At 43.8% G+C, this 25,249-nt stretch overlaps 1 protein-coding gene across 4 annotated transcripts in view; it reads left to right on the forward strand.

The window, feature by feature from the left end:
* The first annotated feature begins 6,254 nt into the window (after positions 1-6,254).
* NDRG3 (NDRG family member 3) overlaps positions 6,255-25,249 on the forward strand; it is a 95,639-nt gene continuing 76,644 nt past the window's right edge. For all 4 annotated transcript variants that reach the window (XM_060120126.1, XM_060120128.1, XM_060120129.1 and 1 more), the window contains exon 1: positions 6,255-6,322. The gene's annotated coding sequence lies outside the window, so the exon portion shown is untranslated. The remainder of the gene's footprint in view (positions 6,323-25,249) is intronic.

Here is a 25,249-nt window from a genome sequence, read left to right on the forward strand (position 1 = left end):
GGTTAAGACTCTGCACTTCCTCTGCAGGGGGCGCGGGTTCGGTCCCTGGTCAGGGAATTAAGATTTTGCATGCCACACGGCAAGCAGCCAAAAAAAATCACTCCAGTTGCTGTTTGGAGAACAGACAGAAGCAAGTATGTGTGGGTGTGAGAGACCAGTTGGGCCTTTGTAGTCATCAGGTGGGGAATGACAGCCTGTGCTGGGAGTTGGCAATGGATGAGTGCGGGGAGTTGTCCACAGTGTCTGGAACATAGCAGGCATGTCACCTACGTGTTACACGCCTAACTGCCACGTATTAACTGACCGAGAAAAAGTTATTTAACCTCTTAATTTGTAAGATTGGGGGAATGATAGAATCTATATCACAGGGATGCTATAAGGGTTAGATTAAATAACGGAAGTTTAGAACAGTGGTATGAATATGATGGAGGGGGTGGGTAATAGAGCAGATAATGAGATGGGAAAGCTTGCAGTTCAGTTTGGGATGCCAAACATGTCAACTAGAACGTTGGATATACAGGTGGAAAACTGGGTAGGAAAACCTGGACTAGAAATAAAATTTGGAAGTTACTGATACCTAGTTATTAAAGCCTTAAGAGTAGATAATATTGTCCAGAGTAGAGCAGGAAGGGAAACTGGACAGACCCAAGGAAAGCTTTTAAGAGTCAGAGGAGTGGTGTTAATTGCCTACTCTCAGAAGCAGAATAGTATAGTGGAAAGAGTGTAGAATTTGGAGTGAATCTTCATCCTTATCCTGAATTTCCTTTGTGTGAAACGGGGAGAGATCACCTCTCTCCAAAGGTGATTGTACCTCCCCAGCCCCATTTTATCTACTGCATTGTATTACATCTTTTGTTGATAATTTGTTTAAGCCCAAGGATAGGAAGTATGTTTTTGTGTCTTCAACAGCTATGCGAGACAGAGCACAGAAAAAGAATATTTAATAAGCTCTGAGTATTCTATACACATACAGACCACAACTTTATGAGATAACTTCTATTTTTTGTCATTATAGGTGAGGAACTCAGGCATGGAGGGGCTTAATAATCTAACCAAGAACATATATATAGGAGTGGAGGGTCAACTAGAACCCATGTGGCACTCAGTAAATGTTAACAGATAAACACAAATCATATAATAAAAGGCTGTGCTCAGTATTAGCTTTCCCTCTCCCCAAATTTGGTTCAGGACTTGCACTTGATGAATACTATAGACAGTTGCAGCCCTTTAGATGTTTGGTAATATTCTTCCATTTGCCCTACTTTAGTTAAGAGAATATCTTGCTTTTAGTCAGTGATACTTAACACTAAAGAAATAATAGATCAAATTATAAGCTCTTTCAAGGAAGGGAGTATGTCCTGTACATTTTGGTGTTTTTTAAATTTGGGTGTAATTAAGCTTAATGTAATCATTCTGGGGAAAAAAAATTCCATTTCTCATGTTGCACTCTAAAAAGGAGATGGTGTGGCTGGTGGCGGTAGTAGAGGTGATACAATGGAGGACTAGGAATTAGGAGCCCTGTCTTGGATTCTAGTTCTTTTTTTTTTTTAATGTGTTGGAGTATAGTTGATTTACAATGTGTTAGTTTCTGCCGTACAGCACAGTCAATCAGTTATACATATACATATATACACTTTTTTAGATTCTTTTCCTATATAGGACATTACAGAGTATTGCGTAGAGTTCCCTGTCCTATATCTAGTTCTTAAGTTACTGGTTCATTCACCAAAAACTTACTAAGCCCTTTCCTCATGCCAAACACTGTGCTAGGTGCCATGTGACCTTGGGTACCTCTCAGGGCCCACGTCAAAGGAGGATGCTGTGCCCTGTAAAGCAGGAGTCCCTAACCCACAGGCCGCGGACTGGTACCACCTGAACCATCCTCACCCCCCAGCCCCCCACCGTCCGTGGAAAAAATTGTCTTCAATGAAACCGGTCCCTGGTACCTACAAGGTTGGGGTCTGCTGCTGTAAAGAGCTCTTAGGGGCTTCCTAAGGATGCAGCTCGGCAGAATGGGAGAAGTCAGCCAGACACAGCACTCAACTCCCCTCCCTCTGAGCAGTTCTAGTTTAAGGTTCTCCAGGGAGACTCCACAGCAAGAAACCGACGGGGATACGTTCCAGGACCCCAGTGGATGCCTGAAATTGCAGACAGTACCAAAGCTGATATGTGCTAAGTTTTTTCCTATATATACACACCTACAATAAAGTTAATTTATAAATTAGGCACATTAAGAGATTAACAGCAACAATACCAAAATAGAACAATCATAACAATATACTGTAATAAAAAAATTTTTTTTTAATTTAAAAAAATTTTTGACTGCACCATGCAGCATGTGGGATCCTAGTTCCCCAACCAAGGATCGAACCCATACCCCCTGCATTGAAAGCATGGATTCTTAACCACTGGACTGCCAGGGAAGTCCCCTGTAATAAAATTTAGGTGAATGTGGTCTCACTCTCAAAATATTGTATTGTCTTGTACTCACCCTTCTCACAGATGATATGAGGTGATAAAATCCCTATGTGATGAAATGAGGTGAGGCATTGTGACATAGCATTAGGCTACTATTGACCTTCTGACCATACATCAGAAGGAGGACCATCAAGCCATGATGATGTCAATGATTGGATGTCAGGAGCAGATGACGTTGATGGTTGGGGATCCACGATAGATAGTTGAAGGGTTTTTTGCTGAAAGCTTTTGGAAGAACATTGTAATTGGAGTTGCTGTCTCTTTAACTCATCACAGTGTTGCTGCAGAGTTTGTAATCCTTTGGTGATCATGAATGGCTACGGTGCTTCTTTTCATCTGAGGATCATATTCCATAATTTTGAAATTGATTGTGAAATTCGAAACACTTTGGCAAGTTTCAGTAATGCCCACATTGCTGATTCTGCTTCAGGTTCTTCACCTTCCTCTTCCTCTAGATGACTCCACAAGTTCTTCCAATAACTCGCTTGTTAACACTTCTCGTTGGCCTTCAATATGTTTTTCCACTTCATGTCGGCAAATTCTTCTCCACCAACTTGCCTTGCTACGTGAATGTATTTCCTAACTTCTCCATCGAGCCTCAGTAAACTTTAAAATCATTCACAACTTCATAAGTTCTTCCAGCATGCATTTACAGTTTCTGGTTTTAATTCATTCACAGCAGCTTTGATGAATGTATTGCGTTGACAATAGCGAATGATTTCCAGCACTGCTTTATGTCCAGATGAAAGTCTGCGTTAATTGCTGACTAATTGTGATCAAATATCAGGCAGGTGTATGTGGCCTTGACAAACCAAGTGATGCCTTGTCAAGTGGCTGAAGCAATGAGGTTGTATTTGAGGTAAAAATACAACTTTGACATTTTCATTTTCATAGCAGATTCAGGATGGCCAGGTGCATTGTCTATTAGTAATAGGATTTTAAATTCCAACCCTTCCTTTTCCAAATGTTTTTCACTTCTGGAAAGAAGCATTGGTGGAACCATTTCATAAACAAGATAACTTTCACCTGATTATGTTGTCAGACTACGGGCAGATAATTCCTGGTTTTGTTTCTGAGAGATTGTAGATGCTTCATTCTGTACACAACTCCTGCCTTTAACATATGCCCTGCAGCGTTGCCAATAGTAACAGAGTTAATCTGTTCTTCCATGTTTTATGACCTGGTGCCTCCTTTGCACTTCTATGAAGGTAGGTTTGTTGCCGAACGCAAGTTTGTGTGCCTGAGACACAATGAGGCCAAACAAACCCAAACGTCCGAGTTTGGAGCAGAGAAAGTTTTATTGCAAGGGCCGAACAAGGAGAATGGATGGCTCATGCTTAAAAAAAAAACAGAACTCCCGGACGGTTTTTGATTCTATTAGGCATCTTCTTCCAGAAAAGCCCAGTTTCATCACATGAAGACTTGCTTTGGATGGTATCCTTTCTCTTCAGTCAAATTCTTCAACTCTGCTGGAAACAGCTTCTGAAGCTGAATCCAGCCTCCATACCCTGACACCAAATTAATTCTCGGAGACAGAGTTTTGGGTGAAGTAGAAAAGAATAGCTTTATTGCTTTTCCAGGCAAAGGGCCACAGTGGGCTAATGCCCTCAAAACTGTGTATCTCAACCTGGAGGGGGTAGTGAGAAGTTTTATAGTACTGTTCAAGGAGGGTGTGATCAGCTCGTGGACAATCTTCTAACTGGTTGGTGGTGAGGTAAGTGGGGGTCAGCATCATCAACCTTCTAGTTCCAACCAGTTCCAACTGGGATCTGTGTGCTTGTGGGCAGCATACAGTTGATTTCTCCCACTTGGTGGGGGTTTCAGTATCTGCAAAATAACAGACAACAAGATATTGTTACATATATCGCTTGAGTGGGAAACAGGACCCTGCCCCAAGGCTGCATTATTGTTGGTTTTGACTGTCCCTACCTTGTCTCAGCATCCCGTCCCTTCCCTAATTACAACTGAATCTGCTTTTGCAACTCAGGAAGGTCATGGAGGCCGAAAGAAGCCTATTTCCTGTAACCAGGAAATGGCGTGCGTGGGTTGGGGAATTCCCTGGCCATCCAGTGGTTAGGACTCGGTGCTTTCACTGCCAGAGCCAGGGTTCAATCCCTGGTTGGGGAACTAAGATCCCTGCAAGCCGAGCAGTGTGGCCAAAAAAAGAAAAAAAGAAAAGAAATAGGGGACACAGAAAGGCTTTTGTGGGCTTCCCTGGTGGCGCAGTGGTTTAGAGTCCGTCTGCCGATTCAGGGGATGCGGGTTCGTGCCCCGGTCCGTGAAGATCCCACATGCTGCCAAGCGGCTGGGCCCGTGAGCCATGGCCGCTGAGCCTGCGCGTCCGGAGCCTGTGCTCCGCAACGGGAGAGGCCACAACAGTGAAAGGCCCGCGTACCGCAAAAAAAAAAGAAAAAAAGAAAGAAAGGCTTTTGTGCCCAGGAGCCCCACAGGGTCCTGCTCGGTATCACTTCTTCACTGGCAGACTCAGTCTCTCCAGCAATTTTTCTATTTTTCAGTCCAAAATATTCCTGAGTCTGTGTAACAATCCCTTATTTGCAGTAAATGGCTTGGTGTCACTCCCTTCAGAGGACCCCTTGCTGAAGTCTTTATATAGGCTTGAAACTGAGCAGGACCCAGTGGGGTCCTCCTGGGTACAAAAGTCCCTCCATGTCCCCGTTTCTTGTCTGTGGAAAGAGGCTTTGGTCTCCTAGGCCCAGGTGGAGGATGGTGACTGCATGCTGACCACAAGCACTAGATCCCAGACTGGTTGGAAGCAGAAAGTCCGTGATTAAGATTCCTGAAACATCACCCTGTTACCTCACCACCAACCAATCAGAAGAAGGTTATGCACCCTGCAGCCCTCACCCCAAATGTTGCCTTTAAAATTTCTTCCTTGAAAGACATCAGGGAGTTTGGGTCTTTTGAGCACCAGTCAATTGTTCCTTGCTTGGCCCTGCAATGGATCTTTGTCTGCTCCGAACTCCAAAGTTTTGGTTTGTTTGGCCTCACTGGGTGTCAGACACATGAACTTGGGTTTGACAATAGGCTCAGTGCTTTCTGGGGCAACATGTTGTTGTCAACAGAATATGTATTTTGTTCGTGTCTTCCACAAATTTAATGCCTTTTCACTCTCAAGCACTTTTTATGCACTGTGGCCCTAACTTTTGCAGTTTGAGGTGCGACAGCAAAGCTAGCACAAATTTTTTTCCTGCAGTTTCACAGAAAATTCATTCTTGCTGTAGATCTTAGCAACCTCAGCATACCGGTTTTTTTTCTTTCCTTATTGAGAACTTTCACCTTTTCACCTAAAGGAAGCCCCTTACAGCTTCTCTTTCGCTTATCCACATCACTAGCCATACTACTCTTGCACTTTGGGGCCAAGTAAGGGTTACTTGAACACAAACACTGCCATATGCAGACAATCCATCTGATGAGAGACCGTCACTAAATGATTAAGGGGGCAGGTAGCATATACAGCGTGGATATGCTGGACAAAGGAATGATTCACTTCCCCAGGGGGAGGGAGCAAGACAAGAGATTTCGACACACTACTCCGGACAGCACAGCAATTAAAAACTTACAAATTATTTACTTATTTTCCATTCAGTAGTTTCAGACCAGAGTCGGCCAGGCGGAACTGAAACCACGAAAAATGAGGCAAACTACTGTACACGGAAAATGGCGCCAGCTCAGCCACCATCTTCTCCGTAGGTTCCCGGGCGGGCGGGCACGGCGCATATGCGCCGCCTGGCGTCCTCAGCGCGCCTGCGCGGGCGCAGAGCCTTCCCCCGCCCCACTCCCGCCGCCTCGGCTGCTGTGCTGACGGCGGCTGCCGGAGCTTCGGGTGAGTGTGAGCGCCTCAGCCCGGCTGGCGGGGCGCGCGCCGTACTGCATGCGGGGTCGTCCCTCCTCTTGCCTTCTCCTTCCCCGCCTTATCACCCCAGTGCGGCCAGGCACCGGGTCAGCGCTGCCAGCCTCGTCTAGGTGTCCGAGCGCCCTCCGCCCTCCTCTCCTGGGGACCCGGGGGCAGCCCGGCCTCCCTCGGCCGCTCCCCACCTGGGCGGCGGGGCCCAGGGCGAACCCGCCAGCGACAGCGTGCAGGCGGCAGCGGCCGAGCCTCTGGGTGCCCAACAGCTCAGCCTCAGGGACCCACCGCAGGCGCGACCCCCTTTCCCGCTCCTGCTCTGCAGGTGGCGGAGCTCGGTGGGCCTCGGGGTCGGGCATTCGTCTGCCCCGTCCGCCCGGCGGGGGGCCTGGAAGATGGGCCGGGAGCTCGCCTTGCACCCGTGGGGTGGCGGTGCCGCAAAGAGTACCCTCTGGCTGGACCCCGCGACGACCATGCGAGGGAGGGGCTTCTTAGCCCCGCGTTACAGATGAGGAAACTGAGGCACAGAACGGTGAAGTGCCCTGCCCAAGGTCACGCGCCAGACGAGAGGCTGGAATGGCTCTAGAATTCAGGGTCTGGGGCTGTCAGGCTAGTGCGGTTGGAATTCGATCTTGTCCCTTTAAAAAAAATCTGAAATACACTTTCATCTCTGGAGTTGCTTCTTCGACGTCATAAAAGTAGGCTTCAAAACCAGCATTTTCTTGTTGTTGGAGTACAATTGAGGTGTTACTGTAATAATGGTAATAGTAATGTTATTAATTAAGGGCTCACGTTCATCCGCTTGCTGTGTGCCAGGGCTCCTGCCAAACATTTTAAGATTATCTCAGTATCTCAGCGCTTCGCCATCGGATGCGTCCTTCTTCCTTTTCATGCAGCTTTTTTTCCTGCAGAGCTGGCCTCCCTGTCACAGATAAACTAGGCTTAGGAGGCAGGGACGCTCTCAAGGTGGCTTACTGGCAGAGCAGGGGTAAGCCTTGTCTGCCTGAGTCCAGATTTTGTCCCCAGAGGATATTATTAGCCTTCCTTTTCTGGCTGCCAGGAGGGCAAGACTGGGATAGCTGGGCTGGTTGAATTTGGAGGTGACAGAGCGAATCTAGCGAGCATTCCCCTTATCCTGGGGCTTTCTGGCTCTATTCCAGTGCTGGGCTTGAACATCTCAGTTAAGATGAAGTAAAAAGAGAAGGAGAGCGTTGACAAAGTAGTGTTGGATCTAAGAAGCCTCACCGATTTAAAGTCCCAAAGGAAAGGCTGTAAAAATATGTGACTGTTTCTTCCCCAAAATAACTAGCTCAAACTTTTTTTTTCTTCCTTAGCAAACCCTGCTACACACTTCAAAACTCCATTAACTTACCACCTTTTCTGTGAAGCCTTCCTTGCTTGATTTTCCCAATTAGAATTACACACACATACATACGTATATATGTGTGTGTAGGTAGGTAGGTAGGTAGATAGATAGGGTAGAGGCTTCAGTCTTACCCTTTGGACTGTTAGCCCCTTGAGGTCAGGGGCCATCTTTGCAGCCCCAAGTGACTGGCTCATAGTAGGCCCTTGGTAAAGACTCAGTGAATTTCCATTGCTCCTTTTCATTACTCAAAGGTGATGTTTTCCTGCGGCCCTTCTGTTCCTCCTTCTTGCTCTTCAATTTCTCTTAGCTGTCCTTCTTTTTAGTTTCAACTTCTGGTCATCACTGGCCACTCAGAGGTCTCTAGTGCACCCTGTTGTGTCTGAAAATTTGCAGAAAAAGGTCCTACATCAAGAAGCCTGTTTATGGCCAAGAGTGGAGTTGGTATATGTCACCTAAGTGTACAGGACTGTTTTTTGTTTTTTTGCAGTACGCGGGCCTCTCACTGTTGTGGCCTCTCCCACTGCGGGGCACAGGCTCCGGACCCGCAGGCACAGTGGCCATGGCTCACGGGCCCAGCCGCTCTGTGGCATGTGGGATCTTCCCGGACCGGGGCACGAACCTGCATCCCCTGCATCGGCAGGCGGACTCTCAACCACTGCGCCACCAGTGTAGCCCATACAGGATTGGTTTTATTTGCATGTTGCACTAAGGTAGCCTGAGGCTTATAGCTTTTTAGTCTATTCCTAAATACATGTGAGATTCATTTTTACGTTCTTTCGCCTTATGTGGCTGACTGCCCCAGTGCTATCAGAGTAATCCCAATTTTTACCATAAATCATTTCATAGTATTTATGACAATAAATATTTGAAAGGGCCCTTTGGGAGGCAGTAGATCTGCCAAAGTGCATAGGTTCTCTACATAAATGAAACTTCTAAAATAATGTTTTCCAAATAATCTTCTGCAAATAGATGGAGCTGTTATGCATAAGGCATGGTGCTGGGTATGGTGGAAGATTCTCATAGTTCTTGTTCAAAGAGCTTCCTAGCAAAGCAATATGAGTATAATGGTATACTCAAGTATAATGGAATAAGATATTCCAATGTGAGACGTTTCATAAAGTCATACATTGCTCAAGGCTGAAAGGAAGTGTTAGGTCATTGAGTCCATCTGTCTTGCTTTTACAGACTTCATCCTGAGAAGTGAGCTTGTCCAAGGTCGCAGAACTGGTGCTACAACTTGAATGTAGACTTTTTATCCATTAAAAGTTTATCAGTATTTCTCTTGGTGAATTTATCCTTAAAGACCAGCAACTTTATTAAAATTTGTGCTTAGAACAGGGGTGAGGAAGAGGTGACAAAAATATGATTCATGTCTTCAAGGGAAGAGTAAAGAACTGTTCTCTATCATTGGAGACAGCACGTACCTAATGGTGAAATTGTATGGTAGAGGAACTAGGTATGTCATAGGAGGGGGACGAGCAGGAGGGATCAGTAAGAGCTGTGGTACTGAGAGCACTTTGGGGAGGATCAAGGACTTTCTGGGCTTTGACAGATTGGTATGATCAGAATTAATCAAAAGGACAAGAAATGCATTTTGAAGTAGGGTGGTAAAACCAAAACAAGGTTACAATGCCTGACAATATAATGTTTAAGGGACAGTAAAAATAAAAAACCAGCTTGGGGCTTCCTTGGTGACACAGTGGTTAAGAATCCACCTGCCAATGCAGGGGACACGGGTTCGAGCCCTGGTCCGGGAAGATCCCACGTGCCGCGGAGCAACTAAGCCCGTGCGCCACAACTACTAAGCCTGTGCTCTAGAGCCTGTGAGCCACAACTACTGAAGCCCATGTGCCTAGAGCCCATGCTCTGCAACAAGAGGAGCCACTGCAATGAGAAGCCCACGCACCACAATGAAGAGTAGCCCCCACTCGCCGCAACTAGAGAACGCCCGCGCGCAGCAACGAAGACCCAACGCAGCCAAAAAAAAAAAAACCGGCTTGACCAAGGTGGCTTGACTGTTAGAGGAGTGGTTCTCAACCATTAGTGTGCATCTGAATTACCTGGAGAGTTAATTAAAACACAGATTGTGGGGTCCCCACCTCCAGAGATTCTGATTCAATAGGTCTGGCGTGGAGCCTGAGAATTTGTAATGCTAACAAGTTCCCAGATGATGCTGATGCTTTTGATCCAGGGACAGCACTTTGAGAACTTGAGCTGGATTAGAAAGTTGAGAAGCGGGAGTTCCCTGGTGGCATAGTGGTTAAGAATCCACCTGCCAATGCAGGGGACATGGGTTCGAGCCCTGGTTTGGGAAGATCCCACATGCCGCCGAGCAACTAAGCCTGTGTGCCACAACTACTGAGCCTGCGCTCTAGAGCCCGTGAGCCACAACTACTGAGCCCGCGTGCCACAACTACTGAAGCCCGCACGCCTAGAGCCCGTGCTCTGCAGCAAGAGAAGCCACGACAATGAGAAGCCCACACATCGCAACGAAGAGTAGCCCCCGCTCGCCACAACTAGAGAAAGCCCGTGCGCAGCAACAAAGACCCAACAGAGCCAAAAATAAATAAATAAATATATTTTTTTAAAAATTGAGAAGCTAGAGTCAGAAACTGTCAAAGAACTTGTTCCAAAAAAGTGTAAGAGTGTGTGTGTGTGTTATATACCAGCGTAGGAAAGTTCTGGAAAGATACATTCCAGATTGTAATAGTAGTCATTTCTGGGAGTGGGATTTAGGAGGTTGGAGAATTCACTTTTCACTCCATACCTTTCAATACTATTTTTGCATTGTGCACATATAGCTTTTGTATTTTAAAAAGGGGAGAAAAGTAAGAGTCCTTTTTGAAGATATGCACTAAAATATTTATGGATTAAAAAAAGAGCTTGCTAAAGTAATCTAGTGTCATACAACAAACATTTTTAGAGTGTCTGCTGTATGCCAGTTGCTGCTGGTTCTGGAAATACAAAGCCTTTGGTAAAGCTTGCAGTCTGGTGATCGAGATGGGTAGATTGCAGCTCTACTGAGTATCACGTGAGCTTCCTAAGCTCAAGGACAAGGGTCTAGCTCTGTGCGTGGCAGATAATAAGCACTTGGTAAATGATGAATGAATGAGCAAATCCAGGCAAGAAGTAAGGACAGTCAGAAAGAAAAGGAAAGGGCAAATGGGAGATTCTGGAAGAAAAATTGACAAGCCTTAACAGAGATGATGAAAAGAAGGGGTGTATCAAGTACTTTCAAGTCCAAAGATTGATAACATTTGGATTTACTGCAGAACTGGATGCCCAGTCATCTATTCTGAAAGACCTTTTTAAACCATCCCCCCAGTCCCACTTTTTTCTTTTTTTAAGAGACTGCTTGAAAATAGCATGCAAAAGCTTAACTAGATTTAGTATGAGTATTTACCAGGGCTTTCTTTGGTAAATGAAACTTTTTTTCTTTAATCACAGTGCTAATTCTAATGTATTTATAAATATTTATCTATCTATTTAGCTGCACTGGGTCTTAGTTGTGGCATGTGGGATCTTTTTAGTTGAGGCATGTGGGCTCTTAGTTGCAGCATGCATGTGGGATCTAGTTCCCTGACCAGGGATCGAATCCAGGCCCCCTGCATTGGGAGCACAGAGTTTTAACCACTGGACCACCAGGGAAGTCCCTTCTCCCCCCCTTTTTTTTTTTTTTTTTGCCATACGCGGGCCTCTCACTGTTGTGGCCTCTCCCGTTGCGGAGCACAGGCTCCGGACGCGCAGGCTCAGCGACCATGGCTCACGGGCCTAGCCGCTCCGCGGCATGTGGGATCTTCCCGGACCGGGGCACGAACCCGTGTCCCCTGCATCGGCAGGCAGACTCTCAACCACTGCACCACCAGGGAAGCCCTCCCCCACTTTTTGTTTGGAGGTGCTACTTTTTATATTCTTCAGAGATTTAATATAGAAAATTAAAATTAATTTCCTTAGTAGAGGGGTTTAGCTATATCATTTGATTGTAATCCCTTTACCACCTAAAAAAGCCCACAGTCTACAGTTTGAGTTTTCAATTGACCAAATATAAATTTCTGATACAGCCACTCTTCATACTTGACTTTATTACTAATTATTATTATTATTTTTTTTTTGGTACGTGGGCCTCTCACTGCTGTGGCCTCTCCCATTGCGGAGCACAGGTTCCGGATGCGCAGGCTCAGCGGCCATGGCTCACGGGCCCAGCCGCTGGGCGGCCTGTGGGATCTTCCCAGACCTGGGCACGAACCCGCGTCCCCTGCATCGGCAGGCGGACTCTCAACCACTGCGCCACCAGGGAAGCCCTATTACTAATTATTTTAAGGTTTTTTTAGTTGTTATAAATTTTGCAGTATCTTTTTAAAGGTAATGCTATTTCAGGTTTGGAGCCAGTTATGTTTGTGAGTGTGATGGCCCAAAAACTCATATATCAGGATAAGGAAAATTTAGCTCATAAAAACTTGCTTCCCTTTTCTAATGATAAGAGGAGAAGTCATGTCAGCTTTTCATTTAATTGGTAGTTGTCATATGATAATCTTTCCAGAAATACCATTTGCTTTCAAAAGAGACACAGTTGTTTATTAAAAATGACAGTTTTACCTTCTATACTTTTAAGCCTGAACTTTCAACTTAAGGATAAAAATGAATGCTTTTTGAAACTGTGAGATTTCTTAGCTCTAAAACCATTTCATTTGAAACCTAATAATTGGCAGAGAAAGGAGAAGAGAGGAATCAGGCTATTATCTCTTTATCCCTGTAGTTGAGAAAGCTCTGGGGACCAGGCTTTCTGGGACCCAGGTTTTTAACCAGGATGTTGACTAAAGTGTAACTTTGGGTGATTAGACAGTCCACAGGGTAATTGCTTTTCAAATACTTCCAGATTGGTGCAGGTCTCTCCTATTCATTGAAGTAATGATGATGATAATAATAATACCTAAACTTTGTTTGGTGCTTCTCAGTTTTCAGAATTCTTTGATCATTAAGATCCTGGTAGACTCCAGTAGCCAAAGCTGAAAAAAATAAGTGGAAGAATTAATGGTCAGTTGGCATCAAGTGGAAAAGTCATTTATAGAGGCCCGCCCAAACTCTAGCTGCAGGCTGCTCAGGTTCAAATCCTTATTCTGCCACTTGCTAGCTGTGTGACCTTTGGCATATTACAGAACCTCTCCAAGCCTCGGTTTCTTCATCTATAAAATGGGGGGATTACTATCTTATAAGTGTGTCGGAAAATAAAATGAAATAATGGATGAAACTGCTTATTCTGGTATCTGGCATAGAGTCAGTGATCAATGTATTATGAGCATCAAGTTAGTATGAGTATTAAGTACTGCCTCTTAGGGCTCTTATTTGTCCTTTACCTCCATTCACGTTGTCTTAAAGAACAGATTGTTTTCAGAGATTCTATCTTATAGCTGATGGGCACTTGGAACCCATCCCAAGAGCACGTACCAGAGCCTTGCCAGCAGTAGCTTTCCTGGTGTCAAGAGTTGGAGACAGAGGGTAGTGCTTCTGCTTCTAGAGTGACTTTAGTATGACCCCCTTGTTAGAGCTTCAGCTGGTTGATGGGTGTCTGGGATTAACAAGAACTCCCCTAGATGTGTGTTGCTTTGTTCTAATAGCTATCTGTACCAGTATCCTGGGATGAATAGAATGGTTATAGAAGCAGACTCAGATTCCCAGCTTGGCAGTCTCTGCAGACCTCCCGTTTACCACCTGCTGCCAGAATCCAGGAGTGACACAACAGGAAGGCGGACCTGTTGTGAGGGGTGCTGCTCTTTTCCTTTTAGGAAAACACAAGGTGCGTGGACAGCCCTTATCCAGAGCTGAGGACTGTAGAGAGATTTACTGTTAAAATGAGGGTCTGTGGGCATGCTTCAGCAGCTGCCTTTGATCACTCTCCCCGTCCCCCACCTCTGCTTATGGCATAGCATTTCTGAAAGTATTTTCCTGGTGGAGAGTAACCCAGACTTTCCTTTATGCCGTGCAAAATGTCAGTGAGCTGTATTTTAAAAAGTCATTGTTTCTTCCACGAAGCTGGGGGTTTGGCTTGTTTACCTGGCTTTCTGGGGAGTCTCCTGAGACCCTTTCCTTTCCTAAGGGCCCTCAGGAGACAGCAACGAAATCAACATCCATTACCCTAGACACTTGAGAGGATGCTTAAGTCAATAGTTTTATGATATGATTAATTCAGGCTTTAACCCTGGCAAAACTTAAGAGGCAAGTCATCAGATTGTGCCTCTTAAAGACTGCAGTATGGAATTTAGCCCAGGACTCTATGGTATCTTTCAGAGCCTGGAATAGGAGTCCAGATGCCAGTCCCAACCCTACACCCAGCCGACTATGTGAATTTAGGCAGACCACTTAAATTTCTAGGCCTCTTTTCTCATCTGAAATTGACAGCATGACTGTAGACCAGTGGTTCTCAGTTCTAGCTGCGAGTAAGAATCACCTGTGGAGCTTTAAAAACAATACCTGGGCCCTGTCTTAGCCCGATTAAATTGATCCTTAGGGTTGAGGCCTGGGTATTGATGTTCTTCAAAGCTCCCCAGGTCTTTCTAATGTGTATAGCTAAGAGAACTGCTGGACAAGATGCCACGTTTTAAACAACTGTGTCATTTTGTTCCTCAGGAACCCTCAGTGATTGTCCAGTGATGTCTGATTCATGTGCTCTGTGTTCTGACCAGCCTTGTCTTCTTTCCCAACTACATTGTTCTTCCCGGTGTCTCTTGGATATGTTGTGTACATTTATTTCTTTCCCAGCTCAAATGTCCTCACCTGGAATGTCCTCTCCTCCCTTCCAGCTCTCCAGAACATATCCATTCAAGGCCCACCACTCTTAACTCCTTTGGGAAACTCCTGACCATCCCAGTTCTTAGTTGTTTCTCCCACTTCTGCACTGGTTCCGAGCTTCCTTTAACTCTGGCTAAACGTGATGAACACTAGATGCAATCAATGTAAGACATGATACTCGGGCAACATTCTGTCCTCCTGGGTAGGTGGGACACATGGAAATACCACTGGTTTGACTTGGATACTGTTAAACATCTGTGTAGTATCTTGTATTGTTGGCTGTTTCCTTATGGTGTGTATCTTGTAACTGTGAGTTGATGGATGGCTATCTGTGACGTGACTCCAGTGGACATTTTTAGCTTTATCACCTATTACCAACAGCAAGCTTCTGCTCCTGCCAAACTGGAACGCTGTCCAGCAGTGCTTTCTCATCATCTTGCTTTTTCGTTCTCCTCCCTTTCTGGCATTCCTTCTTTTATTCTCTCATTCTGACCTATAGGAATGGTATCTATTCTTCAAGGTCCAGTTCAAATATTACCTCCTCCATGAAACTTTTTCTCAGCACCACAACCTGCATTAAGTGACCTTTGCTCTAAACCCCTGTAACCCTTAGAGCAGTGGTTCTCAGCTGGGGGTGATTTTGCCCCCCAGAGGACATCTGGCAATACCTGGAGATATTTTTGGTTGTCACAACTGCTGGAGGAGGGTGCTGCTAGCGTTCAGTGGATGGAGGCCAGGGGTGCTACTAAACATTCTACCCAGGACAGCCTCACCACAAAGAATTATCTGGCCTAAAATATCAGTGGTGCTGAGGTTGAGAAAATGCCTTAGAGTTTGTCCAATTCATAGACTCACGTTTATCCCGCCTTGAACTGTAGTGATTTGTTTATAGACTTAATCTCCCCCACTCAATTGAATTAACGGGTGAAGGCAGACTCCAGTTCCAAATCTGGGCTTTCTTGTTATTAACTTCATATTAAGGTTTAATCCTAGAGCCTGTGGCCAGATCCTAACTGCACAGTGTAACTGAGGACCAGAGATAAAGAGGTCCTTAGTGTGGGATGGGTGCAGTAAGGCAGTCAGCTGAATTTCTCTCCTTTTTACCTCCAGGTCTTTCCATCTGTGATAACCTGGGAGGAAGTGTGGTACAGGGCATAGAGGAATAAGCATTTGAGATGAGGAGAAAATTGGGTTTGGGTTCGAGCTGTTGCATTTATTAGTTGTGTTTTTTGGTCAGTCCATTTCACCTCTTTAAGCCTCAGTTTCCTCATCTCTGAAATAGAAATGATGCAGTGCCCCAGTGTTTTACCTCACACTGCCATTGATAGATACTCCAGTAAGATGGTAAGTCTTTAACCTAAATTGTAAAGTGCTGTAATAATCATTTAGCCAGGGATTTATAGGTAAAAAGAGAGGACATGAGTCAGCTTGCTGTACGAACACCACTGTCTACTTTCCCAGCCAGTCCTCTGGCCACTTCCTGCAGCTTTCCAGTCATAACTGCTTCAGCACCAGCTCCAGCTGACCCCTTCCAGCTCAGTCTCCTTAGTTTGCCTCCCTCGTAGGCTGCCTTCATTTTGGTTTGGTTATCTGCCTGCAATCTTGCCAAAACCAAAAGTGACTGATTCTGCCCTTAGAATACAAACTAGTGGCCGGGTGTCAGTACATTCTGGCAAAGCATGATGAAGGCCAAACAAATTACCTGGGTCATAGGGAAAAGCTACAAAATAAGACAGTGTAGGGCTTCCCTGGTGGTGCAGTGGTTGAGAGTCTGCCTGCTGATGCAGGGGACACGGGTTCGTGCCCCGGTCCGGGAAGATCCCACATGCTGCGGAGCGGCTAGGCCCGTGAGCCATGGTTGTTGAGCCTGCGCGTCCGGAGCCTGTGCTCCGCAACGGGAGAGGCCACAACAGTGAGAGGCCCGCGTACCGCAAAAAAAAAAAAAAAGACAGTGTATAGTTTAGGAAGCCAATACTATGTATAGTCCCTTATTGTCTTTTTAAAGTAGCAAAACAATGCTTTTAAGCACTGGAAATCTCAGTGAGCTTTTTCTGACTAAATAAACAGTGTAGAGTAAGATAAAAGCCTGAGACCCTCATGTCCCTGGAATCAGGCCAAGTGCACCCTCTCACTGATTTGCTGAGTGACCTTCAGCTAATCGTTGAACCTCATTAGACTGATAACTGGGTGACCTCATAGGATTATAGTAAGAGCCCTATGAAGCAGAGGATAGGGGAGTGCTTACCCTGGGGAATATGTAAAGTACTACATTTACAGGGAGCTTTTGGGTCACAGAATGTCAGTCCTCTCAGGGGCCTAAAGTGTCATCCTGCCCAGCCTTTTCTCTTGACAGATGGGGAAACTGAGGTCCAGAAAGGAGAAATGCTTTACCCAGTGCCACTCAGCTAGGTGGGGGCCCACCTAGGTCTAGAGTCCACATCTGATGCACTCTTTCCATGACTAGAAGAATCAGGGTTTTGGTGCAATAATTAAAAGTCAGTGATCTTGATGATCTTTAAAGGCCCTCTCAGTGCTGACTCTGAGTATCAAAGAACACTGGTGCCTCTCTTGGTCATTTTTGCTTGCACTTAAATTCAGAAATGTCATTTTCTAGATGTTTAATAAGTCATAGTCATGGGCTTTTTAGCATGGAGTACTGAATCTTATTTTTTCTAGATTTTAATGCCATTGACTTTCCCTGTCAAAAGACAATGGCCTGGGGCCTCCCTGGTGGCGCAAGTGGTTGAGAGTCCGCCTGCCGATGCAGGGGATACGGGTTCGTGCCCCGGTCTGGGAGGATCCCATATGCCGCGGAGCGGCTGGGCCCGTGAGCCATGGCCGCTGAGCCTGCGCGTCCGGAGCCTGCGCGTCCGGAGCCTGTGCTCCGCAACGGGGGAGGCCACAACAGTGAGAGGCCCGCATACCGCAAAAAAAAAAAAAAAAAAAAAAAAAAGACAATGGCCTGGACTTCCCTGGTGGCGCAGTGGTTAAGAATCCTCCTGCCAATGCAGGGGACACAGGTTCGATCCCTGGTCCAGGAAGATCCCACATGCTGCGGAGCAACTAAGCCCATGTGTCACAACTACTGAGCCTGCGCTCTAGAGCCCATGAGCCACAACTGCTGACCCGGGTGCCACAACTACTGAAACCCGCGTGCGTAGAGCCTGGGTTCCGCAGCAAGAGAAGCTACCATGATGAGAAGCCCACGTATTGTGAAGAAGAATAGCCCCCGCTCGCCGCAACTAGAGAAAGCCTGTGTGCAGCAATGAAAACCCAACCCAGCCAAAGATTAAAATAATAATAATTAAATAAATAAATTTATTTTTAAAAAAGGATAATGCCCCCCCCCTTTTTTTTCATTTTTCGCCATGCCGCACAGCTTGTGGGATCTTAGTTCCTGAACCAGGGATTGAACCCAGGCCCCCAGCAGTGAGAGTGTAGAGTCCTAATTACTGGCCTGCCAGGGAATTCCTGCTAATGGCCCTTTCTTAGTCCTCCTCCTCTTTTCTGCTTCAGCACTTGACAGTTTCCCTCCCCTTCCATGTAACTCGGCTTCTTCCTTGGCTTCTCTGACGTTGTATTTCTGCTTTTCCTCTTGCATCTATGAGCTTTTTTTTTCGGTTGTGCCAGGCCTTAGTTGCGGCACACGGGCTCCTTAGTTGTGGCATGCAAACTCTTAGTTGCGGCATGCACGTGAGATCTAGTTCCCTGACCAGGGATCGAACCCAGGACCCCTGCATTGGGAGTGTGGAGTCTTATCCACTAGGCCACCAGGGAAGTCCCTCTGAGTTTTCTTTTTCTTCGTTTCTTTTCCGTCACTGAGCTGTCTTTCAGAAGAACCCAGGGCCTGCAGCTCCTTGTCTCTGGTTTGGTGAGCGCCTACAGATTTTCCTCACTAATTCTCACTCCTACCTGTGTATCTCTTGGAAGCCCAAATTTCAGCTGTGGATCAAAATTGTTTTTTTCACCAATTTCTCTGGTATTGTATCTCAGTTCCCCCATTTCCGTTAACAGTGCCATCATTCTTTTATCCCTAGAAACCTTGGCAAAATCTGACTCTTCTCTGATCTCAGGCTATTTTTTACCAACCATATACCCCAGATCTCCCTTTTTCTTTCTTTTTTTTTTGAATTTTTGATTTTTCTTTATTTTTTTATACAGCAGGTTCTTATTAAAATAAGAATCTCCCAACCTCCCAGTTCATCACACCACATCCACCAACCCTACCGCTTTCCCCCCTTGATGTCCATACGTTTGTTCTCTATATCTGTGTCTCTATTTCTGCCCTGCAAACCGGTTCATCTGTACCATTTTTCTAGGTTCCACATATATGCGTTAATATGCGATATTTGTTTTTCTCTTTCTGACTTAGTTCACTCCGTGTGACAGTCTCTAGATCCATCCACGTCTCTACAAATGACCCAGTTTCGTTCCTTTTTATGGCTGAGTAATATTCCATTGTATATATGTATCACATCTTCTTTATCCATTCGCCTGTCGATGGGCATTTAGGTTGCTTCCATGACCTGGCTATTGTAAATACTGCTGCAGTGAATATCGGGGTGCATGTGTTGTTTTGAATTATGGTTTTCGCTGGGTATATGCCCAGGAGTGGGATTGCTGGGTCATATGGTAATTCTGTTTTTAGTTTTTTAAGGAACCTCCATACTGCTCTCCATAGTGGCTGTATCAATTTACATTCTCACCAACAGTGCAAGAGGATTCCTTTTCTTCACACCGTCTCCAGCATTTATTGTTTGTAGATTTTTTGATGATGGCCATTCTGACTGCTGTGAGGTGGTACCTCATTGTAGTTTTGATTTTTATTTTGCTAATAATTAGTTATGTTGAGCAGCTTTTCATGTGCTTCTTGGACATCTGTATGTCTTCTTTGGAGAAATGTCTGTTTAGGTCTTCTGCCCATTTTTGGATTGGGTTGTTTGTTTTTTTAATATTGAGCTGCATGAGCTGTTTATACATTTTGGAGATTAATCCTTTGTCCATTGATTTGTTTGCAAATATTTTCTCCCATTCTGAGGGTTGTCTTTTCGTCTTGTTTATGGTTACCTTTGTTGTGCAAAAGCTTTTAAGTTTCATTAGGTCCCATTTGTTTATTTTTGTTTTTATTTCCGTTACTCTAGGAGGTGGATCAAAAAATATCTTGCTGTGATTTATGTCAAAGAGTGTTCTTCCTGTGTTTTCCTCTAAGAGTTTTATAGTGTCCAGTCTTACATTTAGGTCTCTAATCCATTTTGAGTTTATTTTTGTGTATGATGTTAGGGAGTGTTCTAATTTCATTCTTTTACATGTAGCTGTCCAGTTTTCCCAGCACCACTTATTGAAGAGACTGTCTTTTCTCCATTGTATATCCTTGCCTCCTTTGTCATAGATTAGTTGACCATAGGTGCGTGGGTTTATCTCTGGGCTTGCTATCTTGTTACATTGATCTATGTTTCTGTTTTTGTGCCAGTACCATATTGTCTTGGTACTGTAGCTTTGTAGTATAGTCTGAAGTCAGGGAGTCTGATTCCTCCAGCTCCATTTTTTTCCCTCAAGACTGCTTTAGCTATTTGGGGTCTTTTGTGTCTCCATACAAATTTTAAGATTTTTTGTTCTAGTTCCATAAAAAATGCAAGTGGTAATTTGATAGGGATTGCACTGAATCTGTAGATTGCTTTGCATAGTATAGTCATTTTCACAATGTTAATTCTTCCAATCCAAGAACATGGTATATCTCTCCATCTGTTGATATCACCTTTAATTTCTTTCTTCAGTGTCTTACAGTTTTCTGCATACAGGTCTTTTGCATCCCTAGGTAGGTTTATTCCTAGGTATTTTATTCTTTTTGTTGCAGTGGTAAATGGGAGCGTTTCCTTAATTTCTCTTTTAGATTTTGCATCATGAGTATAAAGGAATGCAAGAGATTTCTGTGCATTAATTTTGTATACTGCAACTTTACCAAAATCATTGATGAGCTCTAGTAGTTTTCTGGTGGCATCTTTAGGATTCTCTATGTATAGTATCATGTCATCTGCAAACATTGACAGTTTTACTTCTTCTTTTCCAATTTGTATTCCTTTTATTTCTTTTTCTTCTCTGATTGCCATGCTAGGACTTCCAAAACTATGTTGAATACTAGTGGTGAGAGTGGACATCCTTGTCTCGTTCCTGATCTTAGAGGAAATGCTTTCAGTTTTTCAGCATTGAGAATGATGTTTGCTGTGGGTTTGTCATATATGGCCTTTATTATGTTGAGGTAGGTTCCCTCTATGCCCACTTTCTGGAGAGTTTTTATCATAAATGGGTGTTGAATTTTGTCAGAAGCTTTTTCTGCATCTATTGAGACGATCATATGGTTTTTATTCTTCAATTTGTTAATATGGTTTATCACATTGATTGATTTACATATATTGAAGAATCCTTGCATCCCTGGGATAATTCGCACTTGACCATGATGTATGATCCTTTTAATGTGTTGTTGGATTCTGTTTGCTACTATTTTGTTGAGGAGTTTTGCATCTATATTCATCAGTGATATTGGTCTGTAATTTTCTTTTTCTGTAGTATCTTTGTCTGGTTTTGGTATCGGGGGATGGTGGCCTCATAGAATGAGTTTAGGAGTTTTCCTTCCTCTGCAAGTTTTTGGAAGAGTTTGAGAAGGATGGGTGTTAAGCTCTTCTCTAAGTGTTTGATAGAATTCACCTGTGAAACCATCTGGTCCTGGACTTTTGTTTGTTGGAAGGTTTTTTTTGTTTTTTTATTTTTCTTTTTGCGGTATGCAGGCCTCTCACTTCGGTGGCCTCTCCCGTTGCGGAGCACAGGCTCCAGACGTGCAGGCTCAGTGGCCATGGCTCACGGGCCCAGCCACTCCCTGCCATGTGGGATCTTCCCGGACCGGGTCACAAACCTGTGTCCCCTGCATCAGCAGGTGGACTCTCAACCACTGCGCCACCAGGGAAGCCTTGTTGGAAGATTTTTAATCACAGTTTCAATTTCATTACTTGTGATTGGTCTGTTCATATTTTCTATTTCTTCCTGGTTCAGTCTTGTAAGGTTATACCTTTCTAAGAATTTGTCCATTTCTTCCAGGTTGTCCATTTTATTGGCATAGAGTTGTTTGTAGTAGTCTCTTAGGATGCTTTGTATTTCTGCAGTGTCGTGACTTCTCCTTTTTCATTTCTAATTTTATTGATTTGAGTCCTTTCCCTCTTTTTCTGGATGAGTCTGGCTAGTGGTTTATCAATTTTGTTTATCTTCTCAAAGAACCAGCTTTTAGTTTTATTGTTCTTTGCTATTATTTTCTTTGTTTCTGTTTCATTTATTTCTGCTCTGATCTTTATGATTTCTTTCCTTCTGCTAACTTTGCGTTTTGTTTGTTCTTCTTTCTCTAGTTCCTTTAGGTGTAACATTAGATTGTTTATTTGAGATTTTTTTTTTGTTTCTTGAGGTAGGCTTGTATAGCTATAAACTTCCCTCTTAGAACTGCTTTTGCTGCATCCCATAGGTTTTGGATCATTGTGTTTTCATTGTCATTTGTCTCTAGGTATTTTTTGATTTCTTCTTTGGTTTCTTCAATGATCTCTTGGTTATTTAGTAATGTATTGTTCAGCCTCCATGTGTTTGTGTTTTTTACATTATTTTCATGTAATTGATTTCTAATCTCATAGTGTTGTGGTCTGAAAAGATGCTTGATACGATTTCAATTTTCTTAAATTTACTGAGGCTTGATTTGTGACCCAAGATGTGATATATCCTGGAGAATGTTCCTTGCGCACTTGAGAAGAAAGTGTAATCTGCTGTTTTTGGGTAGAATGTCCTATAAATATCAATTAAATCTATCTGATCTGTTGTATCATTTAAAGCTTGTGCTTCCTTATTAATTTTCTGTTTGGATGACCTGTCCATTGGTGTAAGTGAAGTGTTGAAGTCCCCCACTATTACTGTGTTACTGTTGATTTCCTCTTTTATAGCTGTTAGCAGTTGTCTTATGTATTGAGGTTCTCCTATGTTGAGTGTGTATATATTTATAATTGTTATATCTTCTTCTTGGATTGATGCTTTGATCATTATGTAGTGTCCTTCCTTGTCTCTTCTAACATTCTTTATTTTAAAGTCATTTTATCTCATATGAGTATTGCTACTCCAGCTTTCTTTTTTTCTTTTTTTTTTTTTTTTCTTTTTTTGCTGTATGCGGGCCTCTCACTGTTGTGGCCTCTCCCGTTGCGGAGCACAGGCTCCGGATGCGCAGGCCCAGCGGCCATGGCTCATGGGCCCAGCCGCTCCGCGGCATATGGGATCCTCCCAGACTGGGGCACGAACCCGTATCCCCTGCATCGGCAGGCGGACTCTTAACCACTGCGCCACCAGGGAGGCCCTCCAGCTTTCTTTTGATTTCCATTTGCATGGAATATCTTTTTCCATCCCCTCACTTTCAGTCTGTATGTGTCCCTAGGTCTGAAGTGGGTCTGTTGTAGACAGCATATATATGGGGTCTTGTGTTTGTATCCATTCAGCAAGCCTGTGTCTTTTGGTTGGAGCATTTAATCCATTCACGTTTAAGGTAATTCTCGATATGTATGTTCCTATGACCATTTTCTTAATTGTTTTGGGTTTGTTTTTGTAGGTCCTTTTCCTGTCTTGTGTTTCCCACTTAGAGAAGTTCCTTTAGCATGTTTTGTAGAGCTGGCTTGGTGGTGCTGAATTCTCTTAGCTTTTGCTCGTCTGTAAAGCTTTTGATTTCTCCATCAAATCTGAATGAGATCCTTGCCAGGTAGAGTAATCTTGGTTGTAGGTTCTTCCCTTTCATCACTTGAAGTATATCATGCCACTCCCTTCTGGCTTGTAGAGTTTCTGCTGAGAAATGAGCTGTTAACCTTATGGGAGTTCCCTTGTATGTTATTTGTCATTTTTCCCTTGCTGCTTTCAATAATTTTTCTTTGTCTTTAATTTTTGCCAATTTGATTACTATGTGTCTCAGCATGTTCCTCCTTGGATTTATCCTGTATGGGACTCTCTGTGCTTCCTGGACTTGGGTGGCTGTTTCCTTTCCCACATTAGGGAAGTTTTTGACTATAATCTCTTCAAATATTTTGTTGGGTCCTTTCTCTCTCTCTTCTGCTTCTGAGGCCCCTATAATGCAAATGTTGTTGCATTTAATGTCGTCCCAGAGGTCTCTTAGGCTGTCTTCATTTCTTTTCATTCTTTTTTCTTTATTCTGTTCCGCAGCAGTGAATTCCACCATTCTGTCTTCCAGGTCGCTTATCCGTTCTTTTGCCTCAGTTATGCTGCTATTGATTCCTTCTAGTGTATTTTTCATTTCAGTTATTGTATTGTTCATCTTTGTTTGTTTGTTCTTTGATTCTTCTAGGTCTTTGTTCTTTAATTCTTCTAGGTCTTTGTTAAACATTTCTTGCATCTTTTCGATCTTTGCCTCCATTCTTTTTCCGAGGTCCTGGATCATCTTCACTATCATTATTCTGAATTCTTTTTCTGGAAGGTTGCCTGTCTCCACTTCATTTAGTTGTTTTTCTGGGGTTTTATCTTATTCCTTCATCTGGTACAAAGTCCTCTGCCTTTTCATTTTGTCTGTCTTTCTGTGAATGTGGTTTTCCTTCCACGGGGTGCAGAATTGTAGTTCTTCTTGCTTCTGCTCTCTGCCCTCTGGTGAATGAGGCTATCTCCCTTTTTCTTTATCTCTGTGATTCCAGTAGCATGGTCAGACTCTTGTCATCTTTCAGCTAGATTTCTGCAGCAATCTTCTCTCTTTCTCCAATGTATTCCCCCTCTAGTTGGTCTGGCCTGTTGAATCTTTTAAAAATCCCATCTAATTTATTGAAATCATTTTTGGAAGAAGGCAGGATGAAATTAGATTAATAGAGTCTATCTCTGCCTCACCCTCATCATCTCTATAAAGGATTGTTGCTAATAATCAAGCCCTTCATTTCTTCACCTTCACCTCAGATGATCCCCTCTCTCCTCAGCTGATGAGGTCATATATTGGACTGTCAGTGCTCAAAACTGATTATACCTGAGATCCTAAACAAGATCCCCAGGTGATGGATTGTACATTAAAGTTTGAGGCTCATCATACTGAAAACAAGCAAGAAATAGCCCTCTTTTCAGAAACTAAGTACCAAGTAATAGCTGGGATTTTGCTTCACTTTTCCCTACTCATTTCTTGTTCTCCTTGTCCTCAGCTGACTACTGAGATAATGAGAGTTCTTGTCCTGGTGTGATGACTCAAACCTTCATTCTGAGGCTTCCGAGTCATTGGTGGTGTAGGATTGCTCTGAGTTTCTGTCACCTTTATTTCAAGGAGGTGCCTCTGTGGGGAGAGTGGAGGAAACCTGCCCAGGGTCCTACAACCAGTAGATGGGGGTCTGGCATAGACATTATGGTATAGTGGGAAAAGCAAAGGTTTTTAAATCCTTGCCTTGTTACTTACTTAGTTGTGGATATTGGAAAAGTCACTTAACTTCTCTAAGCCTAAGTTTTTTTGCTTATAAAGTAAGAAATGAAGATATCTACTTGGGAGGAGTGTTGAACATAACTTCTGGGAGGAGGAGAATTAAACATAAGGTCTTTGTATTATAATTTCTGGCACAGAATATACTTTTCCTCTTTCCCTTTCTAGCCTTTTGGTACAAGGTTTGCTTCCTCAGTTTGAGGATGGCTGTTTTTTACTTGTCACTCTCCCCTCTATCTCATAAAATGGAAAAGAGTTCTTATCTACTACAGTTTATAAAATCCGTACT

Source organism: Mesoplodon densirostris, chromosome 16 (assembly GCF_025265405.1).
Source record: "Mesoplodon densirostris isolate mMesDen1 chromosome 16, mMesDen1 primary haplotype, whole genome shotgun sequence".
Classification (NCBI taxonomy): domain Eukaryota; kingdom Metazoa; phylum Chordata; class Mammalia; order Artiodactyla; family Ziphiidae; genus Mesoplodon; species Mesoplodon densirostris.